This window comes from Medicago sativa, chromosome 2 (assembly GCF_051527215.1).
Source record: "Medicago sativa cultivar Bolivia chromosome 2, Bolivia_mono, whole genome shotgun sequence".
In the NCBI taxonomy this organism is placed as follows: domain Eukaryota; kingdom Viridiplantae; phylum Streptophyta; class Magnoliopsida; order Fabales; family Fabaceae; genus Medicago; species Medicago sativa.
The window spans coordinates 68511875-68528912 of NC_140750.1; the positions used below are offsets into that span (position 1 = coordinate 68511875).

General features: G+C 32.6%; 1 pseudogene across 1 annotated transcript; it reads left to right on the top strand.

Annotated features, from left to right (window-relative positions):
* The first annotated feature begins 4455 nt into the window (after positions 1–4455).
* Positions 4456–16083, top strand: LOC146950069 (uncharacterized; annotated as a pseudogene). Its single transcript, XR_015027423.1, has 17 exons — positions 4456–4763; positions 4924–4965; positions 5111–5172; positions 6655–6846; positions 7082–7188; positions 7416–7598; positions 8918–9130; positions 9493–9549; positions 9639–9702; positions 9919–9969; positions 10587–10688; positions 11726–11794; positions 12833–13540; positions 13624–13759; positions 14499–14774; positions 14860–14967; positions 15442–16083. The product of XR_015027423.1 is annotated as an uncharacterized LOC146950069 (transcript).
* Positions 16084–17038: the final 955 nt, after the last annotated feature.

Below are 17038 nucleotides of genomic sequence, written 5' to 3' on the forward strand. Positions count from 1 at the left end.
ACTGGCCCATGTACATGTTTGTGAGTGAGATTATGTCCCTGTGACGTAATAGGTTTAAGAATAGGCATGTTATTCTTAGTAACATATATAGTTTTGTTGTGAGCAATGGCCTCTTGAGACTTAGCAGGAAGCTTGCCAAATGTGTTGCTGGTGTGCACTAAAGGTTGATTAGAGTTGGCAGCAGCCTTATTAGCAAGTTCAGGTGCTACAACAGTCGTTACAGCATGGTCATGAGCAGCAGCAACATCTGAATAATGTTGGGTGGTGGCAGCAGGCATAGGACCCTGATTAGAAGCATTAGCAGCAGACTTGTGGAGAGAAAAATCAGCACCAGGCAGCTTACCAGAACTGTTAATGTTGTGGTGCGTCTTGTTATATTGCATACCAGTGGGAATCTTGTTCACATACTTAGATGTCCCTGCCTTAGTGTTAACAAAATTCAATTTTGAGCAAATTTGAACATCATGACCAATCATCTTATTGTGCGTGCAAAAGGAAGGTTGTTTTTCATATTGCACCATAACGGACAAAGTGTGGCCCTCTCTTTCTACAATAACAGATTCAAACAATTGCTCGGATAAATCAACATCCACCAACACTCTAGCATAGAGTCTGAAACGCCTATTCAATGTTGCGTCATCAATGATCAATGGTGTGCCTAATCCAGATGCAATTTCCATTAAAATTTTCTTACACCAATACTCTTGGGGCAAATGCAAAAGGCACGCCCAAATCTGTGCGTGAGTCTGAGGTTGTGCCTGTGGGGTGAAATCACTAGACCAACAATAAAACCGCAAAAATCCTGGGTTAAGATTCACGGCTCCCATTGCCCACACCCTTCTCATGTCATCAACCGTATTGAAATGAAACTCGAAAAATCCCTTACCAAGAGGTGTTAACTCCCAATTCTGAATGTTTGGCCACAATTTGCTTAATTTCAACTTCAAGGCCAAAGTAGTCATAGGGGAGTCTCCCTTGCGCAGAGTAAGACGGCCATGGATATTGCTGCAACAATCAACAATCACTGCTTCATATTCATCCTGTGTGATTCTGACACGAACGGATTTCCCCATAACAAACTTTGGAGGAAGCTGAGTGAGTTGATAATCAGTAGGATCGGACAAGGCCTGGACGAACGATTTTCCAGATTTCGGTGGCTTTACCGACGCCACCCCGGAATCCAGTGAAGCCATAAATGGCCAAGGGCATACCATGATACACAAGAAAGCAACAGAAGAACCAAGCCAATCACAAAGGAAAACTTCAAACGAACCCTAGAATACTTCAAACGAAATCCAAAGCAGACAATTAGGAAAACTTCAAAAGAACCCAGTGCAAAGTCGAACAAACCCAGTAAGGATAGCTGCAAAGACGAGCCGAAAAACTTCAAGGAACCCAACCACGTGAAGAACAAAACCAGGAAAGCTTCAGAACATCAAGCAAACTAAGGGATAACTTCAAACGAATGCAAACCAACCCAGGGAAAACTTCAGAGAAAACCAATTGATAGCTATGCCAGAGAATCCAAGTGCACTTGTATCAGAGCTAGAATCAAACAACAAGACTGAGAACATCTATGAAGACTATGCCGGCGATAGGCTAGGAAGAATCCAGATCAAGGATTGTAGCTGGAGAAGGCACTAAGAGCTTAGATCTATGACGAGGAGAACCCAGGTCAAGATCGCAAACCCCAATCTCTAAAATCGAACAACAACAGCAAAACGAATTAAGCAAAAATCTAAACAAAAAGAGTGAAACAAAGAGAAGAAATGAATGAGTAGAACTCAGGATGAAGAACTGCGCAGAGAGCCTATGAAAAATGAGCTCCCAGGATCGTCACCGGAGTGTTCGCCGAAAAACGCATAGCTTCACCGGAAATCACCTTTTATTTCTCACCTTACCTTATCATATGCAACATTATAAGCTAGTTACAGCCAAATAAATATATTCTCACTGTACATATTAGAGACCCTTTATTCCTTTAATGCTTGATCTCTTGGCATTATTGGGTTAGGAAGATTGATTTTGTGGCTTGTTGCTGTTTTTTTTATGTATTTTGAGGATTTTGGTCTAGTCCTTCTCAATCTCATGTATATATATATATATATATATATATATATATATATATATATATATATATATATATTTTCCCTTTTTATTTCTTCAATAATATATATTGAGGTAGATAATGAAAGTTTCAGTTCGTACCAACTTAGTTTGGATGTTTCTATCGCTCCTTCATGTCTAACTTATCTTTTGGTTTGTAAAAAAGAAAAACAAATGAAAATACATTTTGAATTGAAAAAAATACAAATGAATTAAAAAAGAATAAAACACACACACACACACACTTAATCATAAAATTTTATATTTCACTACTAGAAAAATCGGATTTTGCGACGGAAATTTGTGAGGTTATGTATTCCGTCGCTAATTGTGACGGATTTTGTGAGGGATATTGTTAAGATGTCATTAGCGACGGAGTTTGCGAGGGTTTCAGTCGTCGCTACATATCCGTCATAAATTCCGTCAGAAATTTGAGATTCCCATGGTTTGTGAGGGATTTAGCGACGGTTTTGTTCCTTCTATAACTGTTCCGTCACTTATTCCCTCGCAGATTCCCCGAATGGTTTGCGACGTCCTTGAATGCCGTCCCAAATGGTTTGCGACGTCCTTGAATGCCGTCACAAATTTATTTTCTCGTTTTTTATTAAATTTCTCGTTTTTTATTAAATGATGAAAAATACGAGTTTTTTATTAAATGATGAATTTAAAATGATGAATTTAAATGATGAAAAATACGAGTTAATGTTAATTTTTTAAGGATGAGATGAGACTTGAACCCGGGACCTTAGATTTGCAATCAAAGCTACTTACCACCACGCCATGGTGACTCATTTGTTATTTCATTTAATTGTTTTTTATTAGTACCAAGTTATATTAGGTTTTTTTTAATTGGTTTTTATTAGTACTTAGTTATTTTAGGTTTTTTTTTTTAAAATCTTTCCTTTTCTTCCACTAACAAACACATGACCCCACTAATTTGCATTTTTTTCCATCATTTTTACTTATTTTTTATTCAAATCTAAATTTGGCTTAAATGTATTTTTGGTCCTCTAATTTACATATTTTTGAAGTTTTAATATCCTTATTTCAAAAACCAACATTTTGATCCTCTATTAAGAAAGTTAACAGATATTTTTCGTCCCCCAACAACTTCATTGATGTGACGCTGACTTGGCACAATGATTTGAAAAATATATTTTTATTTTACTTATATATTACAATATTAATATTCATTATAAAAATTTCTTCAACAAATCTTCATCTTCAACAACCAACAACCACATACACATTTGGGGGTTGAGTTTTAAGAGTGCTGATGTGGATTGTGATTAATCTTGTACTAGTGTTGAATGTTGATGGTAAAGATGGAGGCAGTTATTTTAATTAATTTATAATATAAAAATAAAATAAATAATAATATTAATCAATAATAATGACATGGAAAATATTTTTTATACCTCATTAATACACGGTCATCACCATGTCATTAACGAGGATGTGACATCATCAAAATTTGTGGGGGATCAAAAAAAATTGTTGACTTCCTTAATATAACGATCAAAAAGTTGGTTTTTAAAATAGGGGATTAAAACTTCAAAAATGTTCGACCAAAAAAAAAAAAATTCAAAAATGTGTATATAATAAACCCTTAAAATAAAATTATATCCGTTACACCACTATTATAAAAAAATTAAAATAAAAGAAAAAACAAATAGGTATAGTTGGACAACTTGCACCATTTTCTACCCACCCAACCTTTCTTTAATTATTATTATTTTTTAACAAGCAATGTAAAATTTGTAATGTTAATTTTTCCATTTTCAAATTATTATCAAATGTGGTAGAAATTTAAGTTCATACGAATAAATAAATATTTTATAATTTTTTTTAAGGATTGTAATTAAATATTATGAGGTAATTTATAATTTAATTAATAAATTATTTTTGTTTAATGATACAAAGTTAGTGGGTCATATTTAAGTACTTTTCATTTGAGTCCTTATTAGTGTATTGTCATTGGAGTCATTGAGTCCTTAATAGGTACTTTTATTAATATATTATAAATAAGTGACGTGTAACGTGGGGTCCATTGAGGGAATCTCTATTAAGGAACTACTATTATGGATGCTCTAAAGGACTGAATGTTAAAAATGTGAATGTGAATTTACTTGTGAATTTATGTTTCAATATCACTTTATTATTATTGTACAAGCATCATGCTTTGTACTTTTTTTATCTGAATTAGATTGTGATGGTGAATGTGAAAAATGCAAAAATGAGAGAGTTATTGAAACGCACCGTTTTTAACTTGTAAAATAAAAAATTAATAATAATTAAAAAAAATTAAATTTATGAAACTATTAATAGATTATCCAGCGGTAATATACCACAAAAAAAAAACCATTTTCCCTTGTTTTTTTTGAACAAACAACCATTTTCCCTTGTTATTTCCTTCTCTCCTCTCGTTCTTTGTTCTGTTCCTCCATAACTTCACTTTTTCTTCTTCTTTTCTTCCTTTTCCTTCAAATCATCAATCTACTTCCACAAATCAATTACCCATAAGAAATATTATGGATCTAAGCAAGCTATTTCATAGTACAAGTGATTTTGGGTAAAATTTTGGAGTTGGAGTTGGTGCTCTAAGAGAAGGCGAAGAATACCCATCTATTGGAAATGGTTCATTGAGACTCTTTGAGGTAATATTTATGAAATTTAGTGATGATATCTAGTATGGATGACTAGAGAAACTAGTATAGATGGTATAATCTTAGATTTCTTTGAGTCCATTCCAAACCAAGTCTAACAAATTGGGGGTTTAATCCTATTCTTTTATCTTGGTAATGTGATCTTAAATAGGTTTTAACAAGAGCTGGAATTAACGTATGATGTTCAGATTCGGTGAGAATTGCTTCGGTTGTTGTGAATTAATGGAAATTAAACTAAAAGGATATTATTTTGTTTTATTATCTGAAAAAAGAAATACTAGGAAGAACAAAATGGAGAGCATTTAACTCGAAAAATGTTCTTATTGTTGTTGTTTTAGGATGGTCATTGACTGTTGCAAGTGGTCAAGGATAATGAAAAGTTCTGATGCAATTGGATTGGGTGAGGCTCACATATATATATATGATAATCTGTCTCAAATATCTTTTAAAGTATCATTTGTAATACCCCCAAAAGTTTTACTAAATTTAGAGAATTTAGAATAGTTAGCATATGTAGTAGTGAAAGCTTACAAGAATTTTACATAGACTCTTAGTATAAAAAAATAAAATAAAATAAAATAAAAAATAAAATACTAGTAACTAATATTAGAGGCAAGTTATACTATATATATATATATATATATATATATACATATATGTATGTATGCTCTAATTTGATTATATAATATAAGAGTTTATATAGGCATTATCACTTTTATATAGAAAGGAAGTGAATAGTCTTGGGGACAGCGAAGCTTTCAAAAGAAGCTCAAGAACCCAATTAGTTGCTAATAAGCCATTAAGAAAGAAAAAAAAGAGAATAGAAGGAGAGAGCAGAAAAAAAATTAGAAGGCAGAAGAAAAAGAAGGGTACGATGGAGTTAGAATGGGAAAGGAAGGGAGAGAGTGAGTCATCAAATCAATGTCTTAATTGAATGTATTAGCTAGAGATTTCATGAAATTAGAGGTGTAGATCAAGTTTATTGTTGGGTAGTGTAACATGCAATAAGGAATGGATGGCTGAATTGGGTTACTTTCAGAAACTAAGGATAGAAGAGGAAGAACAAGGATTTGTGCTGATACGGTGAATCTGATCGACCAGCATCAGTTCTCAATTCCTTTCTCAACAACTTAGAAAACTTGTGAGTTAATAATGGGGACTATAACAAGTCCTAGGTTATCACTTTAAGCTTCTTTCTATCTATCAATTTACACTGCTCATTCATTGATTCTTTAGAAGGACATGGTAATATGATTTTGAATTTGGGGTTTAATAAAGTTAAATGCATGAATTTTGTTGGATACTTTTGAGAGTTTAAATTGTGGAATAATGTTGGGTTTGGACTGTTTTTGAGAAATGTTATCAGAACATTGTAGTTGTATTATATGTAGATAATAGCATTGGTATACTATAACTTACTTAAAGCTGAAAGCTTATTATTAGTATTAATTATTATTATTGTCATTATTATTAATAGAAATTTTACCGGCGGGGAGCCACTTTGGCGGGGAGCCTATCATTACTATTTATAGGCGGGGAGCCTAACTAAGGCGGGGAGCCTGATTAAGGCGGGGAGCCTACTGTTATTATTATTAATTAAAGGCGGGGAGCCGACTATTGAAACTTAGAGACATATAGCTTATATAGTTGTTATTAATATTAATTACCGGTGGAGAGTTTATATGTGTATATATAAATAGTCTATACAGTTTATTCAGTGATCTTTTATGTTATTGTTGATGTTTTCATTGATACTACTATGTCCTGTTTGTTATATTACCCGCTATCTACTCACTGGTGACTCACATCGTCTCTCTCTACAATGTTTAGTTTTTTTTCTTTTGTTTATAACAATTCTTACTTTCTATCTGTCTTGCTGCAGTATTGTCATCTGTTGGTGGTTTAAAAGTTGGGATAGATTCAATCAAGCAAGGTATTACATTAACCTATAAATCAACTATTATCTGTAACCTGGGCCGGTCCAAGGCAGTAGTGAAATGAGGGAAAAAAAAGGAGAAGCCTTTTGTGAAGTTGGACATGCTGGTTTGGCAAAAAAAGGAGAAGATTAAAAAAAGTATAGTTTCAGTTAATCTTTCTTATTCCTTAGACAGACAGTGAAACTGCCTCGTTGACACTAATGTTTAATCATTTTTCTGTTCATTTTTGTTTCATTCTTTTCAGTGATTACTTTTAATTATCGTGTTAAATAATGATTACCAAAAATGTGTACTAATCTAATCTAGTGCATGTGTTAAATGATAATATTCAAAATCATGGTTGTAACGTTTTCGGCGATTCATGTGATTCAGGTGTTTAGTCCATTACTTCGCAACGATTTCAAGGTTTCCGCTGAAGAAATTGAGATCGAAATTATTAAACCAAGTGCTTCTATTGCTAACCTTCACATTCAACTTTTGTAGGTATCTTTTCGCTCTTGTTTTCAATACTTGTGTTTTGTTTCGTTAAGCTATTGATTGATTTTATTGAAATTCAAATACTGGCCTTATGTGGATTGTGTTTTAAGATGAGGTTCACTCTAACAAGGGATAATATGTTCCAATATTCATCTTTTTGATCGCTTTCTTTGTTGATGCATGATTTTTGCTTGTTATACTAAATTTTGTTATCTTGTTTTTGGAAAAGTGCGGGCAAGGAAGCACCGACGATGAACTGAGTCCGACCTGCGTATCTTCCCTATTTGGCATTCAAATAGAGGGAGTTGCTGCAGGTTTTTGGCATACTGTCTGTACATCTGCTGATGGTGATGTATATGCATTTGGTGGGAACCAGTTTGAGCAGTTGGGAACTGGTTCTGATCAAGCTGAGGTACGCCCTAACCATATCCCACAGATGACCCACACCCACATTTTTATTGTCACTAAAATTTGAAACAACATAATGGTATGATTATGATCCCATTTGTTTGGGAATTTTACTTAAAAAATCACTTGTATAAAAACTCAGTTTGTAAAAAATCGTAGGAGGTTTGGCTTAAGCGTTTCTGAAGAATCAGAATCTCTAACAAAAAAAAAAACTTTTGCACAATCTTAAATTATTGTCCAATGTACCATGACTGTATCTTCATTGTTGTCACCTTGAGCTAAATACTCAGTTTTATTGAGGTATTATGTGATATCAATTTTTAATTGTTAACTTGAATTACGAGGCAGACTCTACTAAGACTACTGGATTACTCGATTTGTAACAAGAGGGTCACTTGTAAACTACTACATGGTTAGTTAGTTAGTTTAAATAGCTTGAAAAAGAGATAGATTATGACTATGATGTCCAATAGATGAATATGGTGAGAAATTACTGTCGATTCAAAATTGCTTCTGCCATCCACGCAGAAGCAAAACCATCTTATCATGTTAATTAGAAAGTCTCATCATGGTTTTGGCCGCTTGAAGAGCATGTTGCTGCGTGAAGCTTCTTCATCGAACTCAGTCTGTGCACACGGTATTTTTATGATAACATTTATTTCTCTCTGAACTTGAGAGAAACAAGTCGGGAGCCATGGAGAGTGCAGTCACTCTTACCGTAACATATATCATGTAAATTGCAGGCTCTATAACAACAAATTTATCTCACTTACTATTCATGTTTCAACCATATATATGTCTACACAAAATAATATAAACAATTTAGTATGGTAGCTTTTCGTTAAAATCACGGTGCCAACATAGTTTTCAACTACTGGTTACCCGAGTTTGGTTTCTACATCACCAAACACAATTATTCTGGTTTTCTTCATTATTATTATTAGGTTGTTGGTAGATAGGAAAAAGCTGAACTATATATTTGAGTTGTTGGCATTTGATTTGTTTTTATTTTAGTTGAAGAAATGCAATTTGAAACTTAAAAATGATATTAATCTGTTTAAAATTAAAACGAATTCAAAGTCTGTGGGCTATTTCTAGAAAGATGTTGCAGCTTGATATAACAAGAGGCATGTTTATAATTTAAGCTGCAGATTATTATTTATTCATTGTTAGAAATAAGAAGTATTTTCTATAAGAAATTTCCTTATTTAAGCTTGTAGAAATTATGTTTGTCGTGCTCTAAGTTTAACATTTTTGTCAGATAGGTCCTTTAATTTTTTTCTCAAATTGATGGTTTATGTTACATTCTGATTGCACTGGCAGCCCTGTCTCCCATCCTCAATAACGACCAGAGCTACCGAAAGCATGAAAGCGTCTGGTCATTAGGGTCTCTTCCCACCCCTGCGCGAATTTCTCATCAATTGGAGAGTTTACATGGTCTTGAGTTGCTTTATCAGGGAAAATCAATTTGATGAATGTGGCATCATCTATTGTCTTTCACGAATGGAATGTGAAAAGGTCGCTGAAAAGTTACAGGTTTGTATTTTCTTGTGATGAACTGTCTGTGATTTTCTTGTGTTCAAGCTCTTCTTTCTTTATCTTCCCCTTTTTATCATTCTTTGTTGTTTGTGTTTCATTGTCTCTACCTGATATGAGATCTGATAAACCATGACTGCACTCTTATGACCTCCTGCACTCTTAGTCTTATGTAAATACGAATGTGGCATCTAATTGTGTGGCTTGTGATTTTATCAGAAGCATGTTTGGTAGTAGCATTCATTTTAAGCACTTCGATTGCAGCATACATAATTATATGCTATGCTAATGCTGTCTGGCATGTGCGAATGGAGTTAATAATCATTGTTTGATGTATATGTTTGTTCATCCTTAATTTGCAGGATCATTGTAGCTTTTCTCACAGTACTAGAAAAGTTTTATAATGTAGTTATTGGGCGGTGAGTCCTTGAGTTTTCAGACATTTGTACATTGTTCAATTTTGATCAATAAGATTTGTACAAAAAATTAACGCCGGAACTTTATGAAGGGTTCCCATGTATGGAGAATTGAAGCTTGCCCTATTCATATTCATGTGGTATCCCAAAACTAAGGTAAGAACGTAACATGTTTAAGGGAATGTCTATTTGGATACTTTGTTTCACCCTGGATGGAGTACATATTTATTTGTGAATGGTGAAAATTGATGTTCATATCTAAACTACTAGATCAAAATAGGCAGCAAGTGTCAGTTTTTTTTCTCCCTCTAATGGTTCAAATTCTGTTGAAATCTTCAATCACTTATTTACTTTTTTGTTTGGGTATTCCAGGCCTAGAGGTGGTCGAGGTGGAGGTCCTGCCTTGCTGAATCGTGGCGCCGGGTAAGTTTCTGAGATCAGCAGTGATGAGTATTTTGTTTATTTTTTTTAGTGAAATCTGTAAATTTAACTTGTTACCTATTAACTGAACTCCTCGTTTGTTATCCATCTTCGAAGAAAAAAAATCTCTTTTTAAAGCAAAATAATCACTTTTATATCAGTTTCTTATAAATAAAAAATTAGTTTTTTTAAAACAAAGAGAGAATCTAAAAGAAAAACCTAACAAATGCTTAAAATCATAAGCATTTTTTCAGTAGCTTATTAGAAAACTACGTAGACAAGAAATTAGCCAAAGAGGCTCCTTTACACAATAAACCAAATCTAAATCAAAGAGGTGGTAAATACGTAAAACAGATTTAAGGCTATATGAAGAAAAGTAAATTTCACCAACTATAGAAAAGCAAAGTTATGGCTAAGCAATATGTAATTCTCAAAAAGAAGATAAATTAATGCAAGACTAAACATAAAATGTTTTTATGTTGTACTAGACTAGACGGTGTCATTGATTCAAAGTTGGAAACTTTGATTCAAAGTTACTCTTTATTTCAAATCTAAAATCAAAATAAAATGGGTTTCAAAAAATTTAGGAAGAAGTTTTCTTAACATCTTCCTAATCACAGGTTGAAACTCGTGTTGGGAAGATTCTTCTCCTTTTGGAAATTTGTTCAAATCAAATTTGCAATCTGCTTCATCGTTTAAATCAAAATCCCATAACACTCTTGGTAAATTCTTTTCTTCTTCGTTGCCATTTTTTTCTTGTATCTTCTTAAACACAGCTTCAACCATATCTTGAAAATTTTTCAACTCAAATTGATACTCTTCCTCGGTTAAATCATGATCCATTAGAACTTTTGATGAAACTTATCCTTCTTCGTTGCAAATTTTTTCTTGTATCTTGTCGAATGAATCTTCAACTATTTCTCCTTCTCCTTCACTTTTTTCAAACGAATCTTCCACTCTTTCTTCTTTTTGAATATTCATAGAGTCCTTTATTTTTGCCATCATATTTGTTATTCTAATTTGCACTTAAATTTTTAACAACATAACAGTCTTATTTATATAATTTCTACTCTCACTATTATATGTAACAAAAGTTTGTTATAAAAAAAAAACTTGAATTTTTCAGATACGGATGTTTCATTATTAAAAGTAACAAATTACGTTAATCTTTTAACAATAATATAACAAATATAAAATTTATTCAAAAAACAATAATAACAAATATAATAAAAATTCTTTATTCAAAAATATATAATAATTTATTTTATCTTTTCAATAACACAAACAATAGAACATTCCTGCTCACAATTATATACTGTGATAGATTATTATTATTATTATTATTATTATTATTATTATTATTATTATTATTATTTTGAAGGAAATATTATTATTATTATTATTATTATTATTATTATTATTATTATTATTATTATTATTATTATAATTATATAAATAACAAAACACCACTTTCTCCCTCAAATCATTCATTATTATTATAACAAACAGATACACAACAAAACTCAGTTTTTCCTCATTCACCCATCAATCAGCAATCGCTCATACCAAAATCCATTCATCCTTCATCAATCTAACTCCAAAACAGGTCCCCCAATCGGTTCCTAATCTAATTTCCCCTCTCTAATTTCCAAATTCATTTGCCCTAAATCTTCACTTCATCAATCTAATTCCCAAAACCTTCACTCATCAGTTCACTTCGATTAGCTTATCGCTAATCTTACTTTGCTGCCGCAAACAGGTTCCTAAATCCTTCACTTCGCTCGGCCCGTTGCTCGCTTAGCTCATCTCACTTGGCTGCTGCAAACAGGTTCCAGACTCTTTTTCTCCTTCTGTTTTTATGTATGCACAATTTGAATGCCTATCTGTTAAGGTTTTTATTTTTTGTTTTGGGATTTTGTCAATTTGTTTGTGATTTGGGTTGTTTTATAGATTTATATGTTTTAGTTGGTGAAGATTTTTTTGCTGTCTTTTACAGTTGAATCCCCTTCTTTGTGTTGTTTGCTTCAAACTAGTGTATGGAATTTGGATGGTTAATTGTTTTCTTTAATTAGTAATTAGGTAGAACAGATTTTGGATAGATAATTTTGTTTTTCTTTTTGTTTATTTGCTTCAAACTAGTGTATGGAATTTGGATGCTTAATTTTATTTTTTTTAATTATTAATTAGGGAGAACAGATTTTGGATAGATAATTTTGTTTTTGTTTTGAGTTTAATTAGAATACTGACAGTGTAAAAAAAACATTCACCGTCAACCAATTAAAATCATTATTAAGACTGATTAGCTTAAGTGCTATAAAAAGGAAAAATCAAATAAAATCTAGACTAATAAATGTCAAATACCATGTTTCTTCATTTACATGTTTGATTAAATCTCTTTTCAACTTTTAGAACACTACTGCCCTCCTCAAATCTCAAATTGATATATTCATCCTTTGCAAGACAACGTTTTATTAATTCCTAAAATTGACATTCATTCTCGCATCTGAAATTGAAAAAGTTAAATTATATTTCCAACTCAGAATTGTCTGTGCATAAAGTTTAAATCTAAATTGCAGACAAAATTCTTTAGTTTAAATCTAAATTGCAGACAAAATTGCAGACAAAATTATATTTCCAACTCAGATGATGAATATATATATTCAAACTAGTCTTTTTTCTATTGTTATGTTAATTTTTTTTAACAAATCCTTATGTGTGATTCTTATGCATATTAATGGAAAATGCTAATTGTGCTTATGTTTTAATTTTGTGTGCCTTTTAACTTGTTTGTGCTCATGTCTAATTTTGGGTGTCTTTTAACTTTTTCATGTACAATAGTTAATTACCTAGTTTTATATGTGTATAGATAGATGGAAGACAATGATATTACGATGGACAGTGGAAGAGGTGTTGGTATAAGCATCAACAAAGTCAGGGGAAATGGGGGAGGGAAGCATAAAACTACTTTGTCACGTTCTTCCAGATTTCAAGCACCTAGGCCTGCAGACACCCAACCACCTCAATATACAAGGAAACCTACAAATACCCAACAACCCCAATCTACAAGGCAACCTACACATGATCCCATATTTCAAACACATACAAATTTCCCACATTTCCTCTCTACTTCAAGTCCACAAATGTCTACTGTCCATGCTCCCACTTCTCAAACACCTACAAATACCCAACAACCCGACTCTACAAGGAAACCTACACATCATCTTACATCTAAAATACCTTCAAATATCCAACCTCCCAAACCTACAAGGCAACCGACACATCATCCCATATCTCAAACACGTACAAATTTCCCACCTTTCCTTTCTACTCCAAGTCCACAAATGTCTACAATTCATGCTCCCACTTCTCAAATACCTACAAATATCCAATCTCCCCACTCTACTCCAAGTCCAAATCTTTCTAATACACATAGCCCGCCACATTTACAATCCGATGTTGTATCTGGTGGTGATCCACATGCATCATCATCATCATGTGATGATTCGTATCCGATAGCTGGGAGTACTGATCCTACTGATAGGCGTATATGGATCCGTCCGGGACCACAGTTAACGTAATATTTTTTATAATATTTTCCGTTTAATTCTATAATAACTTGTATCCTTGTATTTTACTTGTTTAATTTTGTTTTTATAGGTTTGAGCCTGCTGTTCAGCCCCCACATGCCATTACAAAGATTATGAAACGTCTGTTTCAAGGGACTTGGGCAACTTATACAGAGTTAAGGAAAAATGACAAGAATCTTGCTGACTTGTGGTATAACGAGTTTCAAGTACTGTCCTTCTCTTCCTCCAACTTATGTTTAACGTCCTCATTATTAGATTTGCCGCTCAGTCCATTTTTTATTTGGAAATGCTCGTATATATTATATTCCACCGCACTGCCTACCATCATTTTTGGCTCCCTCCCAACTTTGGAGGGTATGGAATGGAATTTGTTACTAGTCTCTTATGAAAATATAAAATGATAAGTTACACCAATTAACATATATACAACCCTTAGGTGATGTTGTTTTCGGATTGGTACTAGCTATAGCTTCTCCAGTGAAGCATCACCCTTTTCTTAATCTCTTTTTACATGAAATCAAGGAAATTATATGCACTTAACTACCATCCTTAATAAGTGAAAAAAAGTACTTCTGCTTATACTTGAGTATGAAGTGAGTCCATGATTCCCTTATTATAGAATTCTAATGCATCAATTCTGTGACAAACTCCCAGTAGAATCGTAACTACTAACTTCTTTAGTCAAACTTCTATTAAACTTTGAAATAGTAGCCATATCTTATTGAATCCTGTTGGGTTTGAAGGTTCGCAGACATCTAGTCGTAATTTATGATTTTTTTATTTACTTTTTTTTAGACTTTTTATACTAGTACAGATCAAAATACTGCAAATTTAGATACACAATAACATTTTAACATGTCTAAAATAATTGATGCTTACTTTTCAAATGCTATATTATAGCCATGTCCAGTTTATCTTATATTATTTACATTGCTTGTATTGCAGAGGATATATAAGTGGCTTCCTGAGCATGAGCAAGACATAGAGAAGACTTATCATCATAAGGCATCTGAAGGGTACCAAAATACAATGTATCGGGTACGAAAAGGAATAGACAAAGGCGAATGGATCCCTGCTCAATTGCGTGAAAAATTGGAACAGAATTAGGAAGATAGTAAATGGAAGGACAAGGCAGAAGTTAATAAGAAAAATAGAAGATCGTCTGATGGTCCATTGCACACTTGTGGGTCAATTCCAACAATCGAGCATTCTAAAAGATTAGTAAGTAAACAAATTTTATTTGCAGTAAAGCATAGTGATATAAATTAACCATAATACTAATCTATTTATTTATTTTGTACTATAGAAAACTGACTCAAACATGACTCCAAGCTGCTGGGAGGTGTATATAAAGACACACAAAATGAAAGGCGATCCATCAAAGTGGGTATCCTCCAAATCTCAAATGGTTGCGGTAAGTTACAATTCGATGAGATTATCATTTCCAGCCTTTTGTCAAATAAACATAAAACAATTGTAAATTTTCTAGAATTAGTTATATCCTTTGGTGGACTTTGTATGTTGGTGGAAAGTCAAGGTAATTGGAAAAACTTTGAAATTAGTATTTATAACTGTCCTCATGTGTATTGATGCATGTTGCTACACTATAACTCTGCCATCATGTGCTATAATTGTTTTTGGTTATCTAATCATGTTTATTGTTGTATGTTACCTGCTTTTGTGCCATAGTTTTTAACGTTATGCATGCTTATTATCATTCATTAGGTTCTGAGTTGGAAAGAAGTCATGATAACTTAGTTATTAATTAAAAGCTAGTTTTAATTTGTTTAAGTTGTTATTGGTTGGTTTATATATGAATTTAATTGTAGCAATTAATTTAATTTTATATTTTTGTACGTAAGAATTAAGACGAACTCTAATTTTGTAGGATGAATATGAAAGACGGATTTTTGAAAGGAACTCACAGCAAACAGAGGGGGATGATGTGTCTAATGACCATCAGTCAGATAACTTCATCTTCTTGGACGTAGTTTGAGGAGTCGACAAGAAAGGACGCATATATGGTTTGGGGAAAGAGGCAGGAAAATACAAGCCTTCTTCATCCAGATCATCTGACGGCATCTCACCATCTGAATATGAGCATATGAGGACTGCAATATCTAAAATGTCAGCTGAAAACATGGAACTCAAGGAGCGGTTGAAGACTAATGAGGAATTAATTCGTACATCACAGGAGGAGTCACGTTTAGCTCGAGAGCAGTCACAACAGTCACAGGAGGATTCGCGATTGCTCCGAGAGCAGTTCCAGAAATTCATGGAGTCTTTTCAACAAGGCCATTCACATCTACCTCCTTATCGACATCATCGTTCGAGTTAGGATCAACATCTATGTCCACTTGATTATTTATCATATTATTGAGAATTTTAGTATAACTTTTAATTTAAAGTAAATGTTCTAATACTATTTAGTAATTATTTCAATATATTTTCATGCAAAAGATAAGTAGTGTGATTTTTGTGAACGCAACCAAAAAGGTTTTTTTATCAAATATTAATGTGATTTTTATCATATCTTATCATATTAATGTATTTTATACTGTAATTTTTCATCACCTTTTTTATATTCCAAAAGTGTTTTGAGAAGAAATTGAGAAATTTCCTAATCTAATTTTTAGAGGAAAAAAAAAAAAAGCTTCGTATTTGTGACGGAATTTTAAAGAGTCACAAAATTTTTGTCTTGCACAGTAGCGTCCGCCATTTCTGCGACGCTAGTGAAATTCCCAGAAGTTTTACTACGGAAGTATTCTCTCAGAAATTTGCAACGGTTTTATCCCTCAGAAATTTGTGATGGATAAATAAAACGTCGGTATTTTGTGACGGAAAACTGGGTGACACATATCCATTTTATGAGAGGATTTGCGACGGATTTTTGGAGTTTGCGACCGGTTGTCTTCCGCAGCAATGAGTGACGGAATTGATTTTCCCTCGCTAATATTTTCCGACCCCCATTATTACGACGGATTTCTGCCACGTCGCAAAATCCGTCAGAAAATCGTTTAGCTACGGATTTTTGCCCATTTGCGACGGAAAATTGCCGTCGCTAAATCCGAGTTTTCTAGTAGTGTTTATCAATAACAAATATTTGTCTTGTGATTTTTATATATTCATTAGACACAAATATTTTTCTCGTATTTTTTAAGTTGTTTTGATTTATTTTTATCAATGACTAAAATATATTTTACTGTTCTCAAAAACTAAATGAGTCTTTGTCAAAAAAAAAAAAAAACTAAATGGTTCTTCACGTAATAAAACTCGTATTTTCAAGATGAAAAAAATATATTTTATTTTAAAATAATAATATGCATTGTGACTTTACTTAAAAGGTGCTTTTTTTCAAATGTATATTTTCATTTTATGAGAAAAAAATGCATATTATTATTTTCAAATAATCCGTCTTTTCTTAAGAAATAAAAACACATTTCGTAGGAAAAATAAAAACACATTTTATTTTGTTGTGCGTTTAA